Raw genomic sequence first — 22,981 nt, 5'->3', positions numbered from 1 at the left:
CACGTTCTTGAAAGTCCTCCATAAACAAATTGGCCACAATAGGTGACAACCGGCTTCCCATTGCAACTCCATCACTCTGTTCGTAGTACTGACCATTGAATAAAAAGTAAGTGGAAGTCAGCACATGTCGAAACAAATTTGTTAACTCGACACCAAACTTAACCTCAATTAGCGGCAGAAAATCGAAGAGAGGGAAGACAAACCACATCAAAACCGACTAAAATATCAGAATCTTTCAAATGCAATTCCTGCAATCGATGTAAGAAATCTACAGAGTTATTAATGTGGTGTTCACTCTCACCTACTAGTGGGCTCAACAAACTAGCGAGATGTTTAGCTGCACGATATGTCGGAGCACCAATATTGGAAACAATATGCCTCAACAGGACAGCTTCTTTATAGACCTTAGGGAGGCCATATAATCTAGATGGTACAGCACAGTAAGATTTAAGACTCTTGATAGTCTCCTGTGCAAAGAACTTTTCTTCAGGAGGTTACTAGTCTTTCTCTCAGCACTCTTAGTTGGGTCAGCATCAATTTTGCGACACGCGGAATCAGAAAGTAGACACTCCATCTTTAGAATGTAATAGTTCTTGTTCAACAAAACCGCTGCATTTTCCATGTCCGCCTCAGCTGCTGTAATGTAACACTTGGGTGGACGGGCCCCAGTCAACACACGACAAGCTTCCCTTGTAACCTCTTCTGCAGCCTCATAAGGTAGTTTATAAACAGCCTGTTCAATAAAACTAATGAAATCAACGACTGGCAAACTCTTAGGCGAAATTCAAACCTTTCCCCAGCACAAACAAAGCTGCGCCGTAAACGATTTCTCCGACTACAGAACGTCGAGAATCAAAATTAGAATTAGACACCGAGCCAAAGAAACGTTCAAACTTCGCCAATTGACGAGCAGTTACAGACAAATTCCTAGTTAGACTGAGACCAAGATTGGATGGACGGTGCCTTTTGGTAGCAGTCTGACTGGGAATTTTGTGTGTGACTTGTCACATTATTAAATATAGACCCTTTCTCTCGGTCCTGATTAAGTTTTCTGCAGATTTCCCTTGGGCCCAATACGTTAACCGAGTGGTAGTTTGCTGGAAATTCCCTGTCCCCACAATGAATTATTCTTCGAACACCCCACTTTACCTAGAGGAACATTATGGCCAGTTTTAGCTCCAACATCTAGAGACAACATGAATGACATGTCTAGCATTCAGCATGATTAAAATGATCATTTAAAAGCTGTTGAACTGTAGTAACATATCCACATGCAAATAACATGTGATCAGATGGATCAATGTCTGATAGTAATCTCATTTTTCCCACTGAAATTGAAAGATATAGTTTACAGTCACAAAACAACATTTTTAAATACCACTTTTCTGCACTTCGGAACCACCATATGAGCCAGCCATTTTGTGTCGTCGTTATAACGTCTTCAATCGCGTCAGAAGCTTGGCTCAGTGGAAGAGGCTCATCAGTAGGTTGTTTCTAAAAAAACAACAGTCGAAGTTGTCGAAGTACCTTGTGTACCTTTTTGGCAGGTAAATCTCTCAGCCGAAATGATGGTGTAGTGCCTAGCTTAAAGGTCCCTCCATTTTGGGCCCCGTGTTCGAAACTTTATTGTTACTTTTATGTCTGTTTTTTTATCGACCCATGTCCATAGAATATTGCTAAGCGAATGTTTTCAAATGAACTTTGGAATAACGTTGTCCTTATTTTTCTACTGATTTTATGACTGGTGAATGATTTTTTTTTAAATGGCAATAAATGAACCATGTGATGGTTCTTTATTTACGTGACCATTAGGGCACTCCAACCCGAGTTCTCGATACCAGTAATATCTTACTACTTTTCTTCGAAGTAACAGACGTTTTTGAGACAATATTCACATTTGGTTTTATTAATGTATAGGTACTCCGATGTATTTATATATTTCACTGATATGGTTCTTGTGTGTATTCATTTCTGTGAGACTGTATAATCTTTGACTTACTAGTAAACGTTTAGGCGTGAATGCGCACAGAGCAGTCTGTTTCACTTTGCAGAAGTTAAATTGTTATTTCGCTTTGTAAAAGAACAGTCAAGTCTTGTTTTAAGTTAAAGTGGAAATTAAATAGATGAAGACTGATACAAAACTGTTTTCTTGATGTTGTGACAATTAAGAAGAAGTATCTGTGAATTTACAAGAAGTTTAATAAAAATGTGGATCGTGAAGCCCAGGTCAAAAATTATTTGTACCATACCTTTGTTCTGATCTGTGATTGTTTGATCATTAAGAATTTCCTGAAAAACGCATTTATTAGGTCTTCAAATATTGCTGAAATACAGATCTGGACCTTCTATCAGTCGAAGTGGAATCACCCTAGAATCAACAAGATGAGCCATAACAACTTCGACGAATTATATGTGGGAATCCATTCAAGGTAAGTGCCAAAATTGATGACTTTTTTACAGTGACTTCATTATTTCCATTCTGACGATAACATCCACCGTCAATAACTTTGTTGTTGCCTTATAAAGCGAACGTATGCTTCGCGAGCAAGATTATTAATTTGATTTCTAACCTACTTTGCAAGTGGTGGTATTGTAAGAATCAGAAAACTATTTCAAATGGTTTTCGCTGATATTTCTAAAGTGTATCTTGATTCATATTCACTTGCAAGCACCACAAGCGGTAAAGTGGGGTTTGCCTCGAAATTATTGCCAACGAATAAAATTTTTATCATTGTTAATGAGTTTTTTTTTTCAAGTCAGTGTGGCAAATCGGTTTTCGCGTGATGCTCGTGGTGTTCGCAATTTCTATAAGATTGGTATCACCCAAGGGAATGCAGAAAATCTTCCTGATCAAGCTGCGGAGCTATGGGGTATCGTCTCAGTTGTGCGACTGGATTCGTGATTTCCTGTCAGGAAGGTCGCAGTTCGTAGTAATAGACGGCAAATCATCGAGTAAAACTGAAGTGATATCAGGTGTTCCCCAGGGAAGCGTCCTGGGACCTCTACTGTTCCTGATCTATATAAATGACCTGGGTGACAATCTGAGCAGTTCTCTTAGACTGTTCGGAGATGATGCTGTAATTTACCGTCTAGTATGGTCATCCGAAGACCAGTATCAGTTGCAAAGCGATTTAGAAAAGATTGCTGTATGGTGTGTCAGGTGGCAGTTGACGCTAAATAACGAAAAGTGTGAGATGATCCACATGAGTTCCAAAAGAAATCCGTTGGAATTCGATTACTCGATAAATAGTACAATTCTCAAGGCTGTCAATTCAACTAAGTACCTGGGTGTTAAAATTACGAACAACTTCAGTTGGAAGGACCACATAGATAAATTGTCGGGAAGGCGAGCCAAAGGTTGCGTTTCATTGGCAGGACACTTAGAAGATGCAACAAGTCCACTAAAGAGACAGCTTACACTACACTCGTTCGTCCTCTGTTAGAATATTGCTGCGCGGTGTGGGATCCGTACCAGGTGGGATTGACGGAGGACATCGAAAGGGTGCAAAAAAGGGCAGCTCGTTTTGTATTATCACGTGATAGGGGAGAGAGTGTGGCAGATATGATACACGAGTTGGGATGGAAGTCATTACAGCATAGACGATTTTCGTCGCGGCGAGACCTTTTTACGAAATTTCAGTCACCAACTTTCTCTTCCGAATGCGAAAATATTTTGTTGAGCCCAACCTACATAGGTAGGAATGATCATCAAAATTAAACTAAGAGAAATCAGAGCTCGAACAGAAAGGTTTAGGTGTTCGATTTTCCCGCTCGCTGTTCGGGAGTGGAATAGTAGAGAGGTAGTATGATTGTGGTTCGATGAACCCTCTGCCAAGCACTTAAATGTGAATTTCAGAGTAGTCATTTAGATGTAGATGTAGAACAAGATAAAATGTAAGAATTAGTAAAGCAATTTAAGTAAGAATGAATAATAACAATATGAGGCTTTAAAAAATGTAATTCCTGAGAATACCTTACACACATGTACTACAAAGTAAATGCATGACACTTTTTGTGAAACACAGCTACAATTTTACAATTAATACAACGCCCTTTTAGCTCCTAACTTTATAAGAAACAGGTATGTAATAACTTCTACGGACATGGGCACATTAATGAAAAATAAAACAAGATAAAAGCAATATAGGATTACGAACACGGGGCGCAAAATGTGAGAGGCCTGGACATTTGGCACTGCGCCACCATTTCGGATGAGATCAGCGAGCTCTAAAAGGTATCTAAATTACATCAGAAACTTTCTCAGAAACAGTCGAGTATCTACTGATAAGCAGTGACACCTGATGGCTTATTTCGACTCCTCCTCCGCAGAGCACACTTTACGGGTAATCAAGTTATGACACTAGCCGTGTTCTCCTCGTAAGTGGGTCTTCGCGGTCATCACGGTAGCTCGGAGAGGACAAACCGGAGGGAACGTTCAAAATGGTTCAAATGGCTCTGAGCACTATGGGACTTAACATCTTTGGTCATCAGTCCCCTAGAACTTAGAACTACTTAAACCTAACTAACCTAAGGACATCACACACATCCATGCACGTGGCAGAATTCGAACCTGCGACCGTAGCGGTCACGCGGTTCCAGACTGAAGCGCCTATAACCGCACGGCCACACCGGCCGGTTATGATGGCTGTCCACCCAACTGGAACGAAGGCGGACATGTTACATCAAGGACAAACGAATGTTTGAATTCTTCATAAGGGAACGCTCAACCACGGTACTAAAAGAGAGGGGTGTTGCGCCTTCGTCAAGCCGTAGTATTATCACTGAGCCACTTCCATGCGAACTAATAGGAAGCTCCAAAGAAACTGGTATAGGCATGCGTATTCACATACAGAGATATGTAAGCAGGCAGAATACGGCACTGCGGTCGGCAGCACCTATATAAGACAAGTTGAAACGTCCCCTTAGAACAATTTTATACACGACTGTGCTTAAACTGACACAGAGGGACGTCCCCTTAGAAAAATTTATACAAGACTGTGCTTAAACTGACACAGAATAATTTTAGCGCAACGCAATCTGACTTTCAAAAATCCCTACGACAGAATGGCCCTGACTAACATTAACCTATACGTTTCACAAATCACTTACCTCACAAAAATCTTCGTTACTCAAGCTACTGCAATACAGCGAGCGCCACTACTGCCAGCTAAATAAAAGATTCAAACTACGGAAGGCACTAACTGCTGATAGGCATAGTTAGCAAATGAAAGATTTTAATACGGAACAAACAATGTATTTACCTCGCTAGTCATAATATATATAGCAGTTCATGAAACCAATTCTTACAAATTTCAAAACTCCGCCATCTCTCTCCCCACGTCCACCACTGCTGGCGGCTCACCTCCTACTGCGCAACGCTACGCGCTGTTAGCATCCAGTTGCCGCTGCCCGACACTACAATGGCAGACAACAATGCAAACTAAACACAGACTGCGTACAGCACAGCCAGTGATTTTTCCTACCGAGCGCTAAGCGGCGTTACCAATAAGAAAACCTAAACAGCCTACTTACAAAGTGTCTGGCGCAGTTATTAGATCAGTTACTGCTGCTACAGTGGAAGATTATCAAGATTTAAGTGAGTTTGAATGAGGTGATATCGTTGGCGCCCGAGCGTTGGGACAGAGCATCTCCGAGGTAGCAGAGAAATGGGGATTTTCCCGTATGAACGTTTCACGGGTGTACCGTGAATGCCAGGAATTCGGTTAAACAGCAAAACTCCGACATCTCTGCGGTCGGTAAAAAATTCTGCAAGAACGGGACCAACGACGACCGAAGAAAATCGTTCATCGTGACAGAAGTGCAACCCTTCCCCAAATGCGGCAGACTTCAGCGTGCGAACCATTCAACGAAACATCATCGATATGGGCTTTCGGAGCCGAAGGCCCACTCGTGTGCTATTGATGACTTCACGACACTAAATTGTGTGCCTCACTTGTTGATGATTGGAAACATATTGCCTAGTCGGACAAATCTCGCTTCAGATCGTATCGAGTGGATGGTCGTGTACGGGTACGGAGACAACCTCATGAATCAATAGATCCTGCATGTCAGCGGGAGACTGTTCAAGCTGGTGGACGCTCTGTAATGCTTTGGGACGTGTGCAGCTGGAGTGATATGGGACTCCAGATACGTCTCAATGCGACTCTGATATGTGATACGTATGTGAGCATCCTGTCTGATCACCTGCATCCACTCATGTCCATTGTGCATTCCGACGGGCAATTTCAGCAGTACACTGCGAAACCCCACAAGTCTAGAATTGCTACAGAGTGGCCCCATTCACACTCTTCCGAATTTAAACACTTCCGCTGGCCACCAAACTCCCCAGACACGTATATTATTTGAGCGTATCTGGGATCCCTTGCAACCTGCTGTTCAGAAGAGGTCTCAACCCCCTCGTACCCTTACGGATTTGGGCATGTGTACCAGTTCCTTTGACTCGTCAGTGTACGATGTAAGTCACATGAGGAAACACGTAGCTTTGGCAATAATGCACACACCTACACTCGCAATTCCGGTACTTGTATTCTAACCGCTCCACAAACAAGCTGCTAAGGGAATTATGACCTATAAGGAGCATCAATGCAGAAACAGTTTCTCATTCTTTAGCGGTGAGTTGGGCAATTACGATGAGCTCCAGCTGTTCTGTCACCGCATCTGTCGGTGTACCCTGGTGCGGCTGTAGCTGAGCGGAAAAAGCAAAGGGACAAGAGTTCAGCAGACAAGGGTTCAAGGTCCCACCTACAACGAGATCTTCAGAGACATGCTCGTATTGTGGAAGGATTGGGAGTGCAATCGGCAGTGCACACTTCAAAGGAACCACGTAATTTGCGAATAGAAAATGAGGGTCGCTAAGAACTGCGAGTTAAGCGACAGAGATGACGACTACATGGAACAGAACGTGCTGGCAGAGTTTGCAACGCCATGTTAACATCGGTAGCTTCCGCGGACCGCGCGGGAAGGAAGCAGCCATGCTTCCTGACGCCGACCACCAACCGCTGCTCTGTTTTGACGGTAACAACAGTCGGTAGTTCAAAACGCTCGCTTCCGCGGGAACCGAGTTACGCCAATCAATTTTGCCAGCGGCCCTAATTCGGTTATGCCCGCTATTTTCATGTCGGTCGCTTTTGGCACTTCCTTCTCTTTTTTTTGCTTTTTTTGTTTATTGCCGACAGGTTCAACGTCATCGGTTATTATATTTGTGAATTCGGCCGAGTGCGTGATGCGACAGCGGATAATCCACCCGCCGCTGTTACCCCTTATCGCGTTTCACACACATAAACAAGTCAACGCGCCAACTGCCCACGTATAAATTTCCCCCTTCCCGGGTTATTTAACGGATTCTTACTGCAGTCCACTGCGAATCGTGCTGCATGAGTCAAATAAATAACTTTATTAAATTATAAAAGTGAATTATGAGCAATGTATGGCGAAATACTGAATGAACTGGTTTCTGCTATAAAGTTCCCAGGTGTCGTACATTACATGGCACGGGCCAGAATGAAACGACATGTAATTTGAAGCAGTTTACAGTGCCTCTTTGCTAAAATACAACTAGCAGTGGGATATCGTGTAAGGAGCGACAAGTCACGAAAGCAACAGAGCAATTACCTCTCAGATAAACATGATCTATAGTCCCGTATTATAGTTCGTCTGCTACTGACGCGCGTAATCAGGGAGCTCTGGTAAGTTGCACACGCGGTGCCACTAATAATCTTTGCCGTGTATTGAGATAAACAGATACACTTTCACACAGGCATGGGTACAATTTTTTTTTTGTCTGTGAAGTGTTGCCCCGAAATTAAATGAAGTTCCATTTCCTCGGTCGCAGCCAAGGTTTTCTTGCAATTCCCCTTGGTTGTAAGGCAAAGCCACAGCCAAGGCCGCACAGCGGTGCAGCCGAGCGGTTCTTGGCACGTCAGTCTGGAAACGCGAGGCCGCTACGGTCACAGGTTCGAATTCTGCCTCGGGTATGGATGTGTGCGATGTCCTTAGGTTAGTTAGGTTTAAGTATTTCTAAGTTCGAGGGGACTGATAACCTCAGAAGTTAAGTCCCATAGTGTTCAGAGTCATTTGAACCATTTTGAACAGCCGCACGTCTCCTCCCCTGTATTACAAATTGGCACCACATCTAGTTGAATACTCTATCGACTGGTATTTAGCTGTAAATACCCTGACCATACCTAGAGAAAAATTCAGCGATTCTATTCTCACATGAAGGACATTTATAGCACTTAGCATAAGTTAAATTAAGAAGCTTTGGAATCGCAGTAACATATTCAAGTGCAAGTACCATATGACCAGATGCATTCACCGTCTGAAAGTAACAGCAATTTCCTCATTTAAACTGAAATAGAAGATACATTGATTAAATAATGTATTTCTGCATTTGAGAACCGCTGTATCAGTCATTTTGTGCTGCCGTCACTACATCTTCAATGACAATTGCGTTCTGTCTGAAACGCCCGCTAAACCCACAGGGCAGAACAGACGATTAGGATTGTGGAAAGGGCCAAATAAGGTTGGGGTTAGTTTCAATTCAAAATTGTAATTAATGGCAGTTTAATAACACCTGTAAACCAAAATGGCACATATCCGAACCTTTACAACTACGAATTTCAAAATGCAATTCTTTCACAGCTGAAGGCCTCCAAACAAGAAATCTTACAGATCAACAAGATAACAATGCAGTTAAAATAGCAAATAAAATCATTAAAATAGATATATTGTCAGCTAGGCTGAAAGCCTCAAGGCAAAAATGGATAGACAAACGTAAACAAGATGCAATACAAACGGCTAAAGGCTCACAATAAAATTTCAGGATTTTAAAATAAATTACCATAACCTTTCAAAAGCAGAAGGCGTCAAAGTTTTTGTCTGAAGGGTAATGTTAATAACGTTTTAAGCGGCTGAAGACCCACAATTGATTTTCCAAAATTTAAAAGTACATAAATTCCAGTAAAAACAAGCATCTTCAAATCATTGGCTATGACAATTAAACACCGGTGAGAAGGACAATAAAGAAAATGACACTCAGAAGCCTCCAGGGAGGTCGGTCTGCCCTCGCCCACTTAGGTAAGACAGGTGGTGAGCCCTACTATACTTGATCCGTCGGAACCCAACCAGGGGACAGCCACGGACCGACCGACACAACGACTTGCTTGCCACCAATCGGTACATGAGAACTCAAACACAACAGATTACGAACGTGATAAGCCACAATGAAGTGTGTATTAGCTGTCAAAACTACACACCATGATGGACAGCGACAACAGGTGAGTAAAGGACGCTGCCTGAAGTTACGCTAGTGGCCAGGGAAAGTAACCAGAACACTAACGGCCACGAGGCAGAAAATTCCACTTGTGTACTCTAATTTTAGTCAACCAAAATAGTTGATTGCATCGCATGGCGGCTAAATTTCAGCAATAGAAACACTCGGTGCTGCTCACAGGAAAACCTCCCCAACAGCAAACCACCAAAACGAACCACCACAACATGAATGGACGTGGCTTGTGTAGTTGAAACAACTACGCAACTTCGACGTCCTGGGTCGGTGAACCACGAAGCTCGTGGACAGCTCCGCACACGCTCCGACACAGAGCAGGTACCGCCAGCGGACCCAGCCGGCTGCACCGTGCGGAGATAACTTCCCTTGTCCGCAGCAACCGACCGACTCCTCTCATAATGCCGACAACATCTAAAATAGTCGTCAGTGGAAGTAACGCCAACTACACACAGAACATGAGAAACCCTTGCACGAAGACCTGAACGCTATCCAACAGTAACTAAGCACACACGAAGACAAATCGGGAGTCGATGCGCACACACACAGCCGACTCATAAAAGATCGGCGAGCCAAAACGCGTCGTCCGGTAGAAGTAATAGCAGTGGAGCAAAGGTACTATGAGAGGGGATATATCGATACGCGCTTCCAACGCCGCTCACGGTCAGGCAAAGCAGCAACTCAGTGACAGTAGTGATTTAATTTAACATATTGAGGTATGTTAAAAAAGAGGGTGTAAAATACATGATTTTCTTTTTTTGGGATGGGGGGGGGGGGGATATGAGCCACGCACGGCTCACTGTTACCTGTGCAGGGTGTTTCGACTATGACGACACAATCTTTCAGGGATGGTACACGTAATAATAATTTCAGGACAATTACTCTCACCTCACATGCAGCCAAAGTTAAGAATTGTTAATAAAAGACAGACGAAGGTAATGTAGGAGGCAGTTTGGTTTTAGACGAAATACATCCACAAGAGATGCAAAAGCACTCTTGCAAATTTTGGGAAAAAAGGGAAGAGACCTACATATGTGTTTTACAGGCTTGGTAAAGGCATCTGCTAGTGTGGTTCAGGCTATCTTTGCAGGTAAAACGAGGATAAACAGAATGAATTGGAAAACTAGACTACTTATGAATTCGTTACATTTAAATCAAAACACGTCAGTGGATAAGAGGGAAGAAAGTGACAAAATGGTTCAAATGGTTCTGAGCACTATGGGACTTAACAGCTGCGGTCATCATTCCCCTAGAACTTAGACCTACTTAAACCTCACTAACCTAAGGACATCACACACATCCATGCCCGAGGCAGAATTCGAACCTGAGACCGTAGCGGTCACGCGGTTCCAGACTGTAGCGCCTAGAACCACTCGTCCACTCCGGCTGGCAGAAAGTGACAACTGATTACAAGTGGGAAAATGAGTAAGACAACCTTGAAATGCTAGCGTCGTTTGTTTCGCTCCTGGTGCATGTAGGAGCGCAATGACTTTTCCTTACAACGTCCTCAGTAGCATGCTAGAGGAGCGAGGGCAGTGCTCATTACACATAATTAAACAACTGATTACAATACCTGCGTAAAGCACAATGAACAAAAGGATTAATAGCGGTTTTGCTGCAGAACACCGTCACAATGAAATAAAAAAAATTAGGAATGAGGCTAAACTAGGTATATTAATTTTTCAGATGGTATCTAACGGGGATCAATTGTAGAACAATAGTTTAGTTTTGAGATTAAAATCAAGTCTGAAATTAATAAGTCATTTATTTACTTTAATATCTCGACACATACCACATTAAAATGATAAAGAATAAGTTTCCAATGAAATGAACACATTATCTGTTAAGAGTGGCTGAGAAATCGTTCCAACAGAACGAGCACAAAGTCGCCTAAAGTATTGAACGTAAATCTCTCTAGAAGCTCAGTTAAATCAAGTATGTCCGTCTAACATACAAGTCCTCCCAATCTGTGCAGCTCGCTAATGCAAAGTAAGCGTCCGAGGCCCACTAAACAGTACAACTAACCAGGTAACAAAAGTTGCGTAGCAATCCAGCAAATTGTAAGCTGCACAGATAGTGGGTAGCACTACTTTTCAGCCGACCGTTGTGGCCGAGCGGTTCTAGGCGCTTCAGTCAGGAAACCGCGCGACTGCTGCTGTCGCAGGTTCGAATCCTGCCTCGGGCATGGATGTGTGTGATGTCCTTAGGATAGTTAGGTGTAAGTAGTTCTAAGTTCTAGGGGACTGATGACCCCTGCTGTTAAGTCCCATAGTGCTCGGAGCCATTCGAACCACTAATTTCAAAATGTGACGCTCCAGACTCGGCAAACGTGTACCAGCCTGTGCAGATGCCAGCAGAATGGCAATCGCCCAAATCGCCGTCAACAAGTGCGCGCCCCACTTGACTCAAGGAGCAGAAGTCTCATTATCGCAAGAGTTCTAAATGCTCCTCCCCTAACCTAACTCGCAACTTTTTAAAACGCAATTGAGTTTTCTCATGTTAGGAAATTAGAAGGAGCGATCTATGTTTTGCTTGGTAAGAAACTTCTAATAACCAAGATAGCATACATTTGTCTTTATTGACCATATACCTTGTCTAATGCGGATCCTAAATGTATGGACCTTGTCATTCAAACGGAATACATGTGCAAATTTTTGTTTTAGTGTATATTGTGATTTTTAAGAATTAAGGCACCTGTGAGCGCTACGTATACGGACGTGGCCATGTGCACAGGGAGCTTATTAACTGTAAATCTTTTATTTCTGACAATCATTTGTAAAATGTGCCATATTTTACCCCCCATAATGACACCATGGCATGAAGTCCTAGTTCAAAACAAGCACATCTTGTAACAAAAGTTTTTGGATGACCAGAAGATGATTGTTATATCTGTAAAAACCACTTGTCAAGCAAGGATTAACTTACGCGATTTTGGCTACTGAAAGTTTTTTAAAACTCCACATGGAAATTGACGCACGGATACAGGTAAGACGCTTTTAATTGAGTAACAAAATCTTGAATTTAAGGCTACGAATTTTCTGAGAGCTGCGTAGCAGAGCCGCTGTGGCCATTCTAGATCTACAAGTTTATTCTATTCCATGCGTTAACTTTCCTCCTTTTTTCTTGGAGCACGGTGATGATGAGTTTAAGTACATGTTCACAGTTAATGGAGTCTTGGAAACCAAACTGATTGCAAGAAGACGAGTGCATGCTGATCGTCACAGCCTTCGCATTTGTCTGCATGGAGTAATTAAGACACATACGCTACAATCGAAATCATCCGGGCACCTCTACGCAACACTGAATTCACCACTACCTCTCGTGACAGGAGGACCTGCCAGTATAAAATGAGGTGGTGAGTATTATGTTGTTACTATAGAGGCAGAAATGGGTAGTCCAGGAGAGCGCCAAGATTTCGAACGTGGACCAGTCATCGGATCTCACCCGAGAAACAGATCCACCAGATATGTTACAACTCTTCCAAAGCTGCCCAAGTCGACTGTTTGTGTTTTTATTATGAAGAGGAGTCATAAAAGAACAATTACAGCTACGCCGAGGCCAGGTGGATCTCAGGTACAGACGCACACGGACCGTCGAGCGTTTCTGACGATGGTTCCGAAAAACAGCGTGAAATCAACGGAAGAAATCACTCGCGATTTTCAAAGTGCTACGACAAGACCATCCAGAGCAATTAATCTGCGTAGGGATTTAAAATGGATGGAGCACAACTGTCGAGCAGCTTCTCATAAACCAGTGCTAAGCGACGCTAGGGGTGATGTCACGAATGACGTCACTGTACGGTGAGTACCTAGAAACGAGTAATTGGGAGTGTCTGTTTTTGGCAAATGCCTGGAGGACGTTACATGAAATTCTGTTTAGTGCCAAGTGTTGAGGAGTTGGTGTTACGATATGGGTGTGTTATTGATGGTTAGGATGTGATCCCCTTATCCTCTTAAATAAAACGCTCAATGCGGAGGGGTATGAACACATTTACAGCATTGTGTATTGCATACAGTAGAGGAGGAGTTCGTATAGAGTTATTATATCAACATGACAATGCACCGTGTCATTTTTGAGCGTTTTAATTATAACAATAAAAAAGACACTTTCGCAATCGTTTCTATAAAGCTGACAATCACAACATTAAAATTACTGTAGTTTTTATATTTTATGCCACTCGAGGACACGGTTAATTTTTAAAGGTCAACACTTCATGTCTTTTGTTCACACTGTAAACGTATATTTTTTAAGGTCCTGGACAAAACAACTAAAACTTGACACACTGAAATTAAATGAAACGAAAATATTTCCTCCCAAAATCTATTCTCCACAACTATTCACTTACTATGGGGTCAATTGCTCTGGAATTAATTCCTAACACCAGAGTAGGAGTCAAAGAAGAATTACTTTATAAAATTGATATTTATTTTGAAATCACCAAGAAAAACAGATTAGCATTTAACTGGCAATTGCGCTGAATGTTCAGATCAATAGAAACAGTGTTGATGGCTCCTATAAGATTAATTTTTGTCTCCTGCCGAAGAAAGGATATTGTCAAACGAGGTTAAGACATTCATCAGTTCAACAGGAATTCCATCTCCCAAACACATGCGATTAGTGCTACAGTGGTCGGACATCCACAACTAGGTAATGTTATGAACAAGTTAAGCGAAGCTTTGGCCTCAAAGAAGCTGTAGGAGATTGACAAAATAAACATCTTTTATCTGCTCCTCCGCTCGAAGCCTCTGAAAACTGACATACAAACGGGCAGCTTGCAATTGGACACATGCAGTTTATCAGTTGATGATAAATCATAAAGCATATTCTTCCAGATAATTAGCAGTACACAATAAGGAGGTACACAATTAATTCTTGGCTAGATGGGCGCTTGTCTAATACTACCACACGGAAGCAAGGAGAGGGGTCAGGTTAACGATGCCAAAACTGAGTGAAATTATAATCTGGGGTTGTATTAGTTAAACTATAGGATTTTATAATAAGACGTTTCACACAAGAGAGTTCACAGTAATCACACGATTACTGCAAAGCAAATAACTGAACACTAATGGTGGTATCATATGTTGTACATCACTTACAAAGAAAGCCCAACGAAACTAATGAAATATATCTGGGAAACGAGCTCATATTCACTAATACTTATTTAATCGAGCCCTCAGAGCTGAGAAACTCGAATACTTTATTTGGACTACGTAAATCTACCACACGGCAAATGGCGGATACATGGGGATGGACACTATTTAGAAAGACAATATCATAAAGAAAACAAAAAAGTTGTGAAGCAAATGTTTTACAGCCTCGCTCATATTCACTTAACTAAACTGACAATATAAGAAAGACCTCACGAAAACGTAACTGGGACACAGTTAAGCCTGACAGTATAAGCAAGACTTCACGATAACGTAACTTGGACATAGTTAAGCTAACATATGCCTAATAGCTGACTCAGGTGGTTGAACACTACTTACAAAGAAACTCCCATAAATTGGAAAATGATGAAACTACAGTCATCCGCTCGTCGCTGTTGATTCTTTGACTCCTCTGGATGATGACTGATGGGAACTACAAAGTATGAAATATTAGTTCACTTTATTACAGGAATTAAAAAAATACCTAACTTTATGGAGTCCAATGGCCACAGGAATTATCAAATATTGGTAACTGCCATGAACGGTAAAGAATCACTTGATGCGCACAATCACAAACTCTTGTCGTGCAGTGCAATTTAAACATTTACAAAAATACAGTTCCAGCTCTTGAATAGTACTGATGTCCTAACTAAATGTTGTTGACTGCTTCATTAGAGGTCACGAAGTAGTGCGTAACGAGTGCATGCTTCGTTATACATCGACCTCCATGGGATGGCACGTCGATGCTGAGAGAGAGGCGTGCCTTCAGCAGGACCTCCCGTTCGTCGTTTTGGATTGCAGTGAAACATCGCTAACGTCTTTCGTGTCGATGCACGGTACCGAAAGTGGTGTGGCACTTTTGATCTTTGGACGATATCACAAATTCAGTAAAATGACCATACCAAATTCGTAAACGTCCTCTGATGTTCAATTGTTCAAACATTTATCGTAAGAAAGCCTCATGAGATGTAATTTGGACCTAGTTAAGACAGTACACAGTAAATTTCGGGACCATGTGGCTGAGTACTGCTTAAAAAAAAAAACTACAGGTTCAACAAAGTTTCCGCATAGAACTCGTTTAGCCTCACTCATATTCTATCAACTGAACTTGCAATATAAGAAAAACCACACGGAAATATAATTTGAATATAGTTAAGCTAAAACTCACCCAATCATGGGAAGAACAGATGACCAAGTCCTGCATACAAAAAATACCCTTAATTCCCACAGTAGGCAAACAGAATTAAACTATACAAAGAAAATCGTGAGATTTTGCTCTTGGTACAAGACTTCGCAACCGTACTGTAAAAGTAATCAGGGCATAAGCTGACGGTTCATAGTCTACCTGGATGGTCATGACTAAGCCCCCTTTGTGCCATCTAAACCAACAGAATAATAATTAATAACACATCTCCCAAGGTCTTTCTGTCAACATTGATGGTGAAACGCAAATTACTAGCGTTTTCTGAGACTGAACATCACATTTCAATACCCTCCTTTCACTTGAAGGGATGTCCGCAAACCTGCACAGCCAGCTAAACAACATTACACTTTGACGAACCAGAGAGGCAAAGGCTCTTCATTCAGTGGCTGGAGAAGATTTCTCATTGGTTATGACCAATTTGACATCTTTTAATCTGTTAACTCAGTTTATCTATGGTGCTATCTTCCCTTTGCTGAATTTTCCAACATAGGCTAAGTTGGTGCGACCTTCATTCTACTCCCACTATGGTTAGCCCTAGACCTTCCTATTTTCATCTCGACCTCACTCTCTTGCATTCAGACACCCCGAAGTGGAAATACAGGGAAGGCAGAAGAGTGTGCCATACAAAATAAACACAAATGACTTTTTATGCGAAAGGCGTAGTATGTCAATATAAGGAGAAAATGGGAACTCTTATACTATCCAACGATACGAAATTAGGTTCAAATGGTTCAAATGGCCCTGAGCCCTAAGAGCCTTAACTTCTGAGGTCATCAGTCCCCAAGACTTAGAACTACTTAAACCTAAATAACCTAAGGACATAAAACACATCCATGCCCGATGTAGGATTCGAACCTGCGACCGTAGCAGTCGCGTGGTTCCAGAACCGCTCGACCACCACGGCCTGCTGCGAATTTAGGATCGCATGAATATAGTAAATGTTGCACAGGTATCGGAACTGCTTCAAATGATTTGTGAACGCATCAACCTCGATCTCTGACAGATGTAGCGCGTCGATTCCACACTAGACTACTATTTCGGAGGATCAGAGTCATAAGCTATGTTACAACAGTAATCTAAAAAATTCATGTAATAAATTACAGCAATATCCTACAAAGAGAAATATCTAAGACGCTCAAAAATATTACTAGAGGAACAATCAATGAGCTGTTATGCTACGATATTAGCTATGATTGGGGTAACGATATTAAATAAATCTCAAATGATATGCAGCACAATGCAGAGAACACTGGGTAACGATACAGGGAAAGACACAGAACCACAAGTTTATAAAGTAATGCCTACCTCTATTTTAATAAATGGAAACGAATTTAAATGTTAACTAAGAAAGAAGAATAACATAGGCAGCTAAAATGAAAATTTGAAAGAAGGTTGAAGGACTTATTCTCAGAGATGAAATATTATTGTCTATTTATTTAGCGTATGGCATTACATATAAACAATGACTAACAACTGTGGATTACATAGTTTTACAAAATTAAAAATATATTAATTTCATAATTTATAATTTAATAAATAAGTCTATAAATTAATATTTCATTTGTCGATCCATTCAAGGGCTGCCTCAGTCACTTCAAAGAAATATTCTAAGTTCCCATGGTAGGCTCTTGTGCTACAGCTCGTTACAGTGTCATTGATCGTCTGCTGTTCATTTCACAGTCACACTGAAAAGATGAAACCTCTCCCCATCGGTAGAGGTTTTCAGCACAGATGCTGTGGCCTGTGCTGATCCGATTAATTCTTTTCCAGGCACATCTCGTTGTTCCATGCCGGCTGGTCTTGTGTCACATCTTTGGACGGTCTGATGTTCCTCATGGGCAATAGTATTCCAAATTTCTGTCCACTTTTTGTTGATACTGAAAGTAGCTATCTGTAGCGATTCTTCCAGTAGGACAGATGGCTACCTAGATTTTAAACGGTTCAATCGGAGTGCAGGAGCTTCAAATGGTTCCAATGGCTCTGAGCACCATGGGACTTAACATCTGAGGTCATCAGTCCCCTATAACTTAGAACTACTTAAACCTAACTAAACTAAGGACATCATACACGTCCATGTCCGAGGCAGGATTCGAACCAGCGACCGTAGTGGTAGCACGGATCCAGACTGTAGCGCCTAGAACCGCTCGGCCACCGCGGTCGGCGGCGTTCTGTCTTCCGAGGTATGGTGGCGCTGTATAGAAGAGTACATTTGATGCATATCAAATGTTGTTGTTGCGGTCTTCAGTCCTGAGACTGGTTTGATGCAGCTCTCCATGCTACTCTATCCTGTGCAAGCTTCTTCATCTCCCAGTACCTACTGCAACCTACATCCTTCTGAATCTGCTTAGTGTATTCATCTCTTGGTCTCCCTCTACAATTTTTACCCTCCACGCTGCACTCCAATACCAAATTGGTGATCCCTTGATGCCTCAGAACATGTCCTACCAACTGATCCCTTCTTCTGTTCAAGTTGTGCCACAAACTTCTCTTCTCCCCAATCCTATTCAATACTTCCTCATTAGTTATGTGATCCACCCATCTAATCTTCAACATTCTTCTGTAGCACCACATTTCAAAAGCTTCTATTCTCTTCTTGTCCAAACTATTTATCGTCCATGTTTCACTTCCATACATGGCTACACTCCATACAAATACTTTCAGAAATGACTTCCTGACACTTAAATCTATACTCGATGTTAACAAATTTCTCTTCTTCAGAAACGCTTTCCTTGCCATTGCCGCATATCAAATATAAAACAATATTACAAGAGAAAAACATAACATATGGGTATGTCACATATGAGCAACTATCACACCAGGCCAGGGACCAGCGTCTTAATAACGACTGAGAGGAAAGGCAGAACGACTGTGGTGCGATGGTCTGAATATTTCATGCCCCAGCCAAAGGCTGTATTGGGGCTATGTGACAGGAACTGATGCCTTGGTTAAACAAGTATGCACCAAGCCTGTGTAAACATCATTTTTAGATAGTTTTATGCAGTCTGATGGATGAATGCGTCTAGAAGAGGTCAATGTGACTCTATGAGTCGACATAAGTCTGAAAGGTGCCACCATAATACTTGTTGTCGACTACCTGCACGCCTACTAATGTGGCCTTAGCGCCTACCGGCTGGTGCACCAACTGTAGGCCTACTACCAGACAGCACTAGCCTTCTGTCACATATGACTACAAACTGAGAATGGTGCTCTGCAGTGCAGCTGCCCAACTATGTGAGCACACTGCCACTATCTCCCACTGTATGTAAGGACCGGCACTACTGCTATCTTCCTCTATAGGGCCCACAGTGGGATTCCCAATCACCCACATCGTTCTATCATGAGCTGTGAATCTGTGTCCAGATAGCTCACTAGCGGTCACATGCACCTCATGTCAGCATTCCCGCTGAGTCACTGGCGTCACCTTATCTCCTGGCGAGCGGCACACTCAACTGCCGAAGACAGCAGGTAGTCTGCTTAACTCAGAGACTCCCCACCAGCTGCCTTCAGCCGATGCCCTCGGAGGTGGCGACGTAAAGATTGTTGCAGTAATAAAATGTACGTTCAGTCAATGAAGTTTTCACATTGGTACGTTGGACAGCTACCAGGCTTCCACCCCCCGCTCCACTGTTACCCCGCCCAGGGTGGTGAACTATTGGCTAGAGACACTAGCAAACCAGTTCATTCAGGCACCATAGTGGCCACCCACCACTGGCTATTGCAAAGTGAAAAATAGAGCAAGGATCTATATATCTGAAACTACATATCAAGAGAATAATAAGAGGGAGATTGCTTAAAGATTTTATCAATTACAAACCAAGGGGAAAGATCTTCACTGAAGATGGAACAGCCTGTTCATCATAATCATCATCATTATCATCATCATTATTGCCACCACCACCATCTTCTTCGAAGGATTAAGTGTAGCAGTCACCCCTTTCGCTCCCTATCATCCACCCATCTCTTATGAGGTCTACCTAGTTCTCTTTTTCCAGTCGGCCGATAATTCATTACCTTTTCCAGGAATCTATTTTTTGTCGTTCTATCAGCATGATTCATTCTATTCTCTTCTATCTTGTCATTGACTAAATAGACTTTTAAATCTCATCTTATTGTTTCATCCCTCACTTTATCCATGTTATTACAGCTTCTTACATATCTCATCAACTTCATCTCTGCTGCCTGTATACTCCGAATCATGTACAAGAGTAGGCCATGTGTGTTTCTTTTCTTGTTTTTCCTCTCAAAATTCGTCCAGCCGTTTCACAGATAGTTTGACACTCGTTAACTTTCTTTTCGATGTCTTTGTCATAGTTAAAACTAATATCGTATTGTAGATAATTAAAGTGCGACACTTGTCCTAAAATTTTACCATTTATTCTTTTCGATCTGACTCAGTTCTTTCCTTTGAAAACCGTTATCTTTGTCTCATTTGCAGATATACACACGTCAAAAAATTATTTTGGATGATCCCAGCTGCCAGAACTCCAGAACACCGACATTGACTGTCGATATTATATCATACAGTCCCTTTGACTGCTCAGAGATGTCGCTAAACCCGCCCAAAAATGTAACCAACCATGCATGAGCAACGCCTATTAGACGGATGGGGGCCCGACAGCCGATCAATTCCAGTCATTCCACTAGAAAGGAGGTACACGGCTCGTAGTTCAACCGTTCCTAGACGGTCAATACCACGGTTCGATCGCATCTGCATTGCTACTTTGTGCCAAGAAGATCTCTCAACAAGAGAAGTGTCTAGGAGTCTCGAAGTGAACCAAAGCGATGTGGTTCGGGCATGGAGGAGATACAGAGAGACAGGAACTATCGATGACATCCCTCGCTCAGGTCACCCAAGGGCTACTAATGCAGTGGACAGTGGATAGCCGCAAACCACGGATTACGGCTCGGAGGGACCCTGACACCAACGCCACCATATTGAATAACGCTTTTCGTGCTGCCACAGAACGTCGTGTTACGACTCAGACTGTGCGCAATAGGCTGCATGTTGCGCAACATCACTCCCGACGTCCATGATGAGATCCAACTTCGCAACCCCGACACCACGCAGCGTGGTGCAGGTGGGCCCAACAACATGCCGAATGGACCGCTCAGGATTGGCATCACGTTCTCTTCACCGATGAGTGTCGCCTACGCCTTCAATCAGACAATTGTCGGAGACGTGTTTGGAGGCAACCCGGTCACACTGAACGCCTTAGTGTTCAGCGAGTGCAGAAAGGTGGAGGTTCCTTGCCGTTTTTGGGTGGCATTATGTGGGGACGACATACGACGCTGATGGTCATGGAAGGCTCCGTAACGGCTGTACCATACGTGAATGGCATCCTCCCACCACCGATAATGCAACCGTATCGGCAGCATATTGGCGAGGCATTCGTCTTCATGGACGAAAATTCGCGCCCCATGGTACACATCTTGTGAATGACTTCCTTCAGAATAACTACATCGCTGGACTAGAGGGGCCAGCACGTTTTCCACACATGAACCTTATCTAACATGCCTGGGATACATTGAAAAGGCCTGCTTATCGACGAAGTGACTCACCAACCACTTTGAAGGATCTACGACGAATCGCCGTTGACGAGTGGGACAATTTGGACCAACAATGCCCTGATGAACTTTGAACAGTATGCCACAACGAACAGAGGCACGCATCAATGCAAGAGGACGTGCTACTGGGTATTAGAGTGACCCAGGTGTACAGCAGTCTGGGCCACCACCTCTGAAGGACACGCCTTATGGTGGTACAACATGCTGTGTGTGGTTCTCATGAGCAATAAAAAGGACGTACATGATTTTAACGATGACCTCTTTTTCAATTTTCAGTACAGGTTCCAGTACAGAACCAAGGCGATGCAAAACTTATTTATGTGTGTAGTTAAGTTGTAATACACTGAATTTTGACTACATGTACTGGTCTTTGTAGTTTATCTTCTGTTTCCTGCATAATTATCCAGTCATCAGCATGTAAGTACGATAGGTCCTATTTTAATTGCTATGTGTATTTCACCTTTTCATTTCATAATAAGGTCGTCAATAAATAAAGCAAATAAATTGGGGCATAGGATGTACCCTTTTCGAACACCATGATTTGTTGTTGTTGTTGTTGTTGTCTTCAGTCCTGAGACTGGTTTGATGCAGCTCTCCATGCTGCTCTATCCTGTGTAAGCTTCTTCGTCTCCCAGTACCTACTGCATCCTACAACCTTCTGAATCTGCTTAATGTATTCATCTCTTGGACTCCATCTACGATTTTTACCCTCCACGCTGCCCTCCAATACTAAATTAGTGATCCCTTGATGCATCAGAACATGTCCTACCAACCCGTCCCTCCTTCTGGTCAAGTTGTGCCACAAACGTCTCTTCTCCCCAATCCTATTCAATACTTCCTCATTAGTTATGTGATCTACCCATCTAATCTTCAGCGTTCTTCTGTAGCACCACATTTCCAAAGCTTCTGTTCTCTTCTTGTCCAAACTATTTATCGTCCATGTTTCACTTCCATACATGGCTACACTCCATAAAAATACTTTCAGAAATGACTTCCTGACACTTAAATCTATACTCGATGTTAACAAATTTCTCTTCTTTAGAAACGCTTTCCTTGCCATTGCCAGTCTACATTTTATATCCTCTCTACTTCGGCCATCATCATTATTTTGCTCCCCATATAGCAAAACTCCTTTACTACTTTAAGTGTCTCATTTCCTAATCTAATTCCCTCAGCATCACCCGACTTAATTCGACTACATTCCATTATCCTCGTTTTGCTTTCGTTGATGTTCATCTTATACCCTCTTTTCAAGACACTGTCCATTCCGTTCAACCGCTCTTTCGAGTCCTTTGCTGTCATCGGCGAACCTCAATGTTTTTATTTCTTGTCCATGGATTTTTATACCTACTCCGAATTTTTCTTTTGTTTCCTTCACTGCTTGCTCAATATACAGATTGAATAACAACGGGGAGAACCCTGGAGATACCAAAAGGTATCAGATAGATTATATAATGGTAAGACAGAGATTTAGGAACCAGGTTTTAAATTGTAAGACATTTCCAGGGGCAGATGTGGAATCTCACCACAATCTATTGGATTTTGACCTGTAGATTAAAACTGAAGAAACTGCAAAAAAGGTGGGAATTTAAGGAGATGGGACCTGCATAAACTAAAAGAACCAGAGGTTGTACAGAGTTTCAGGGAGAGCATAAGGAAACAATAGACAGCAATGGGGGAAAGAAATACAGTAGAAGAAGCACGGGCAGCTTTGAGAGATGAAGTAGTGAAGGCAGCTCATGATCAAGTAGGTAAAAAGGC

Source organism: Schistocerca gregaria, chromosome 7 (genome assembly GCF_023897955.1).
Source record: "Schistocerca gregaria isolate iqSchGreg1 chromosome 7, iqSchGreg1.2, whole genome shotgun sequence".
In the NCBI taxonomy this organism is placed as follows: domain Eukaryota; kingdom Metazoa; phylum Arthropoda; class Insecta; order Orthoptera; family Acrididae; genus Schistocerca; species Schistocerca gregaria.
Note: the sequence above shows the minus strand (reverse complement) of the source record.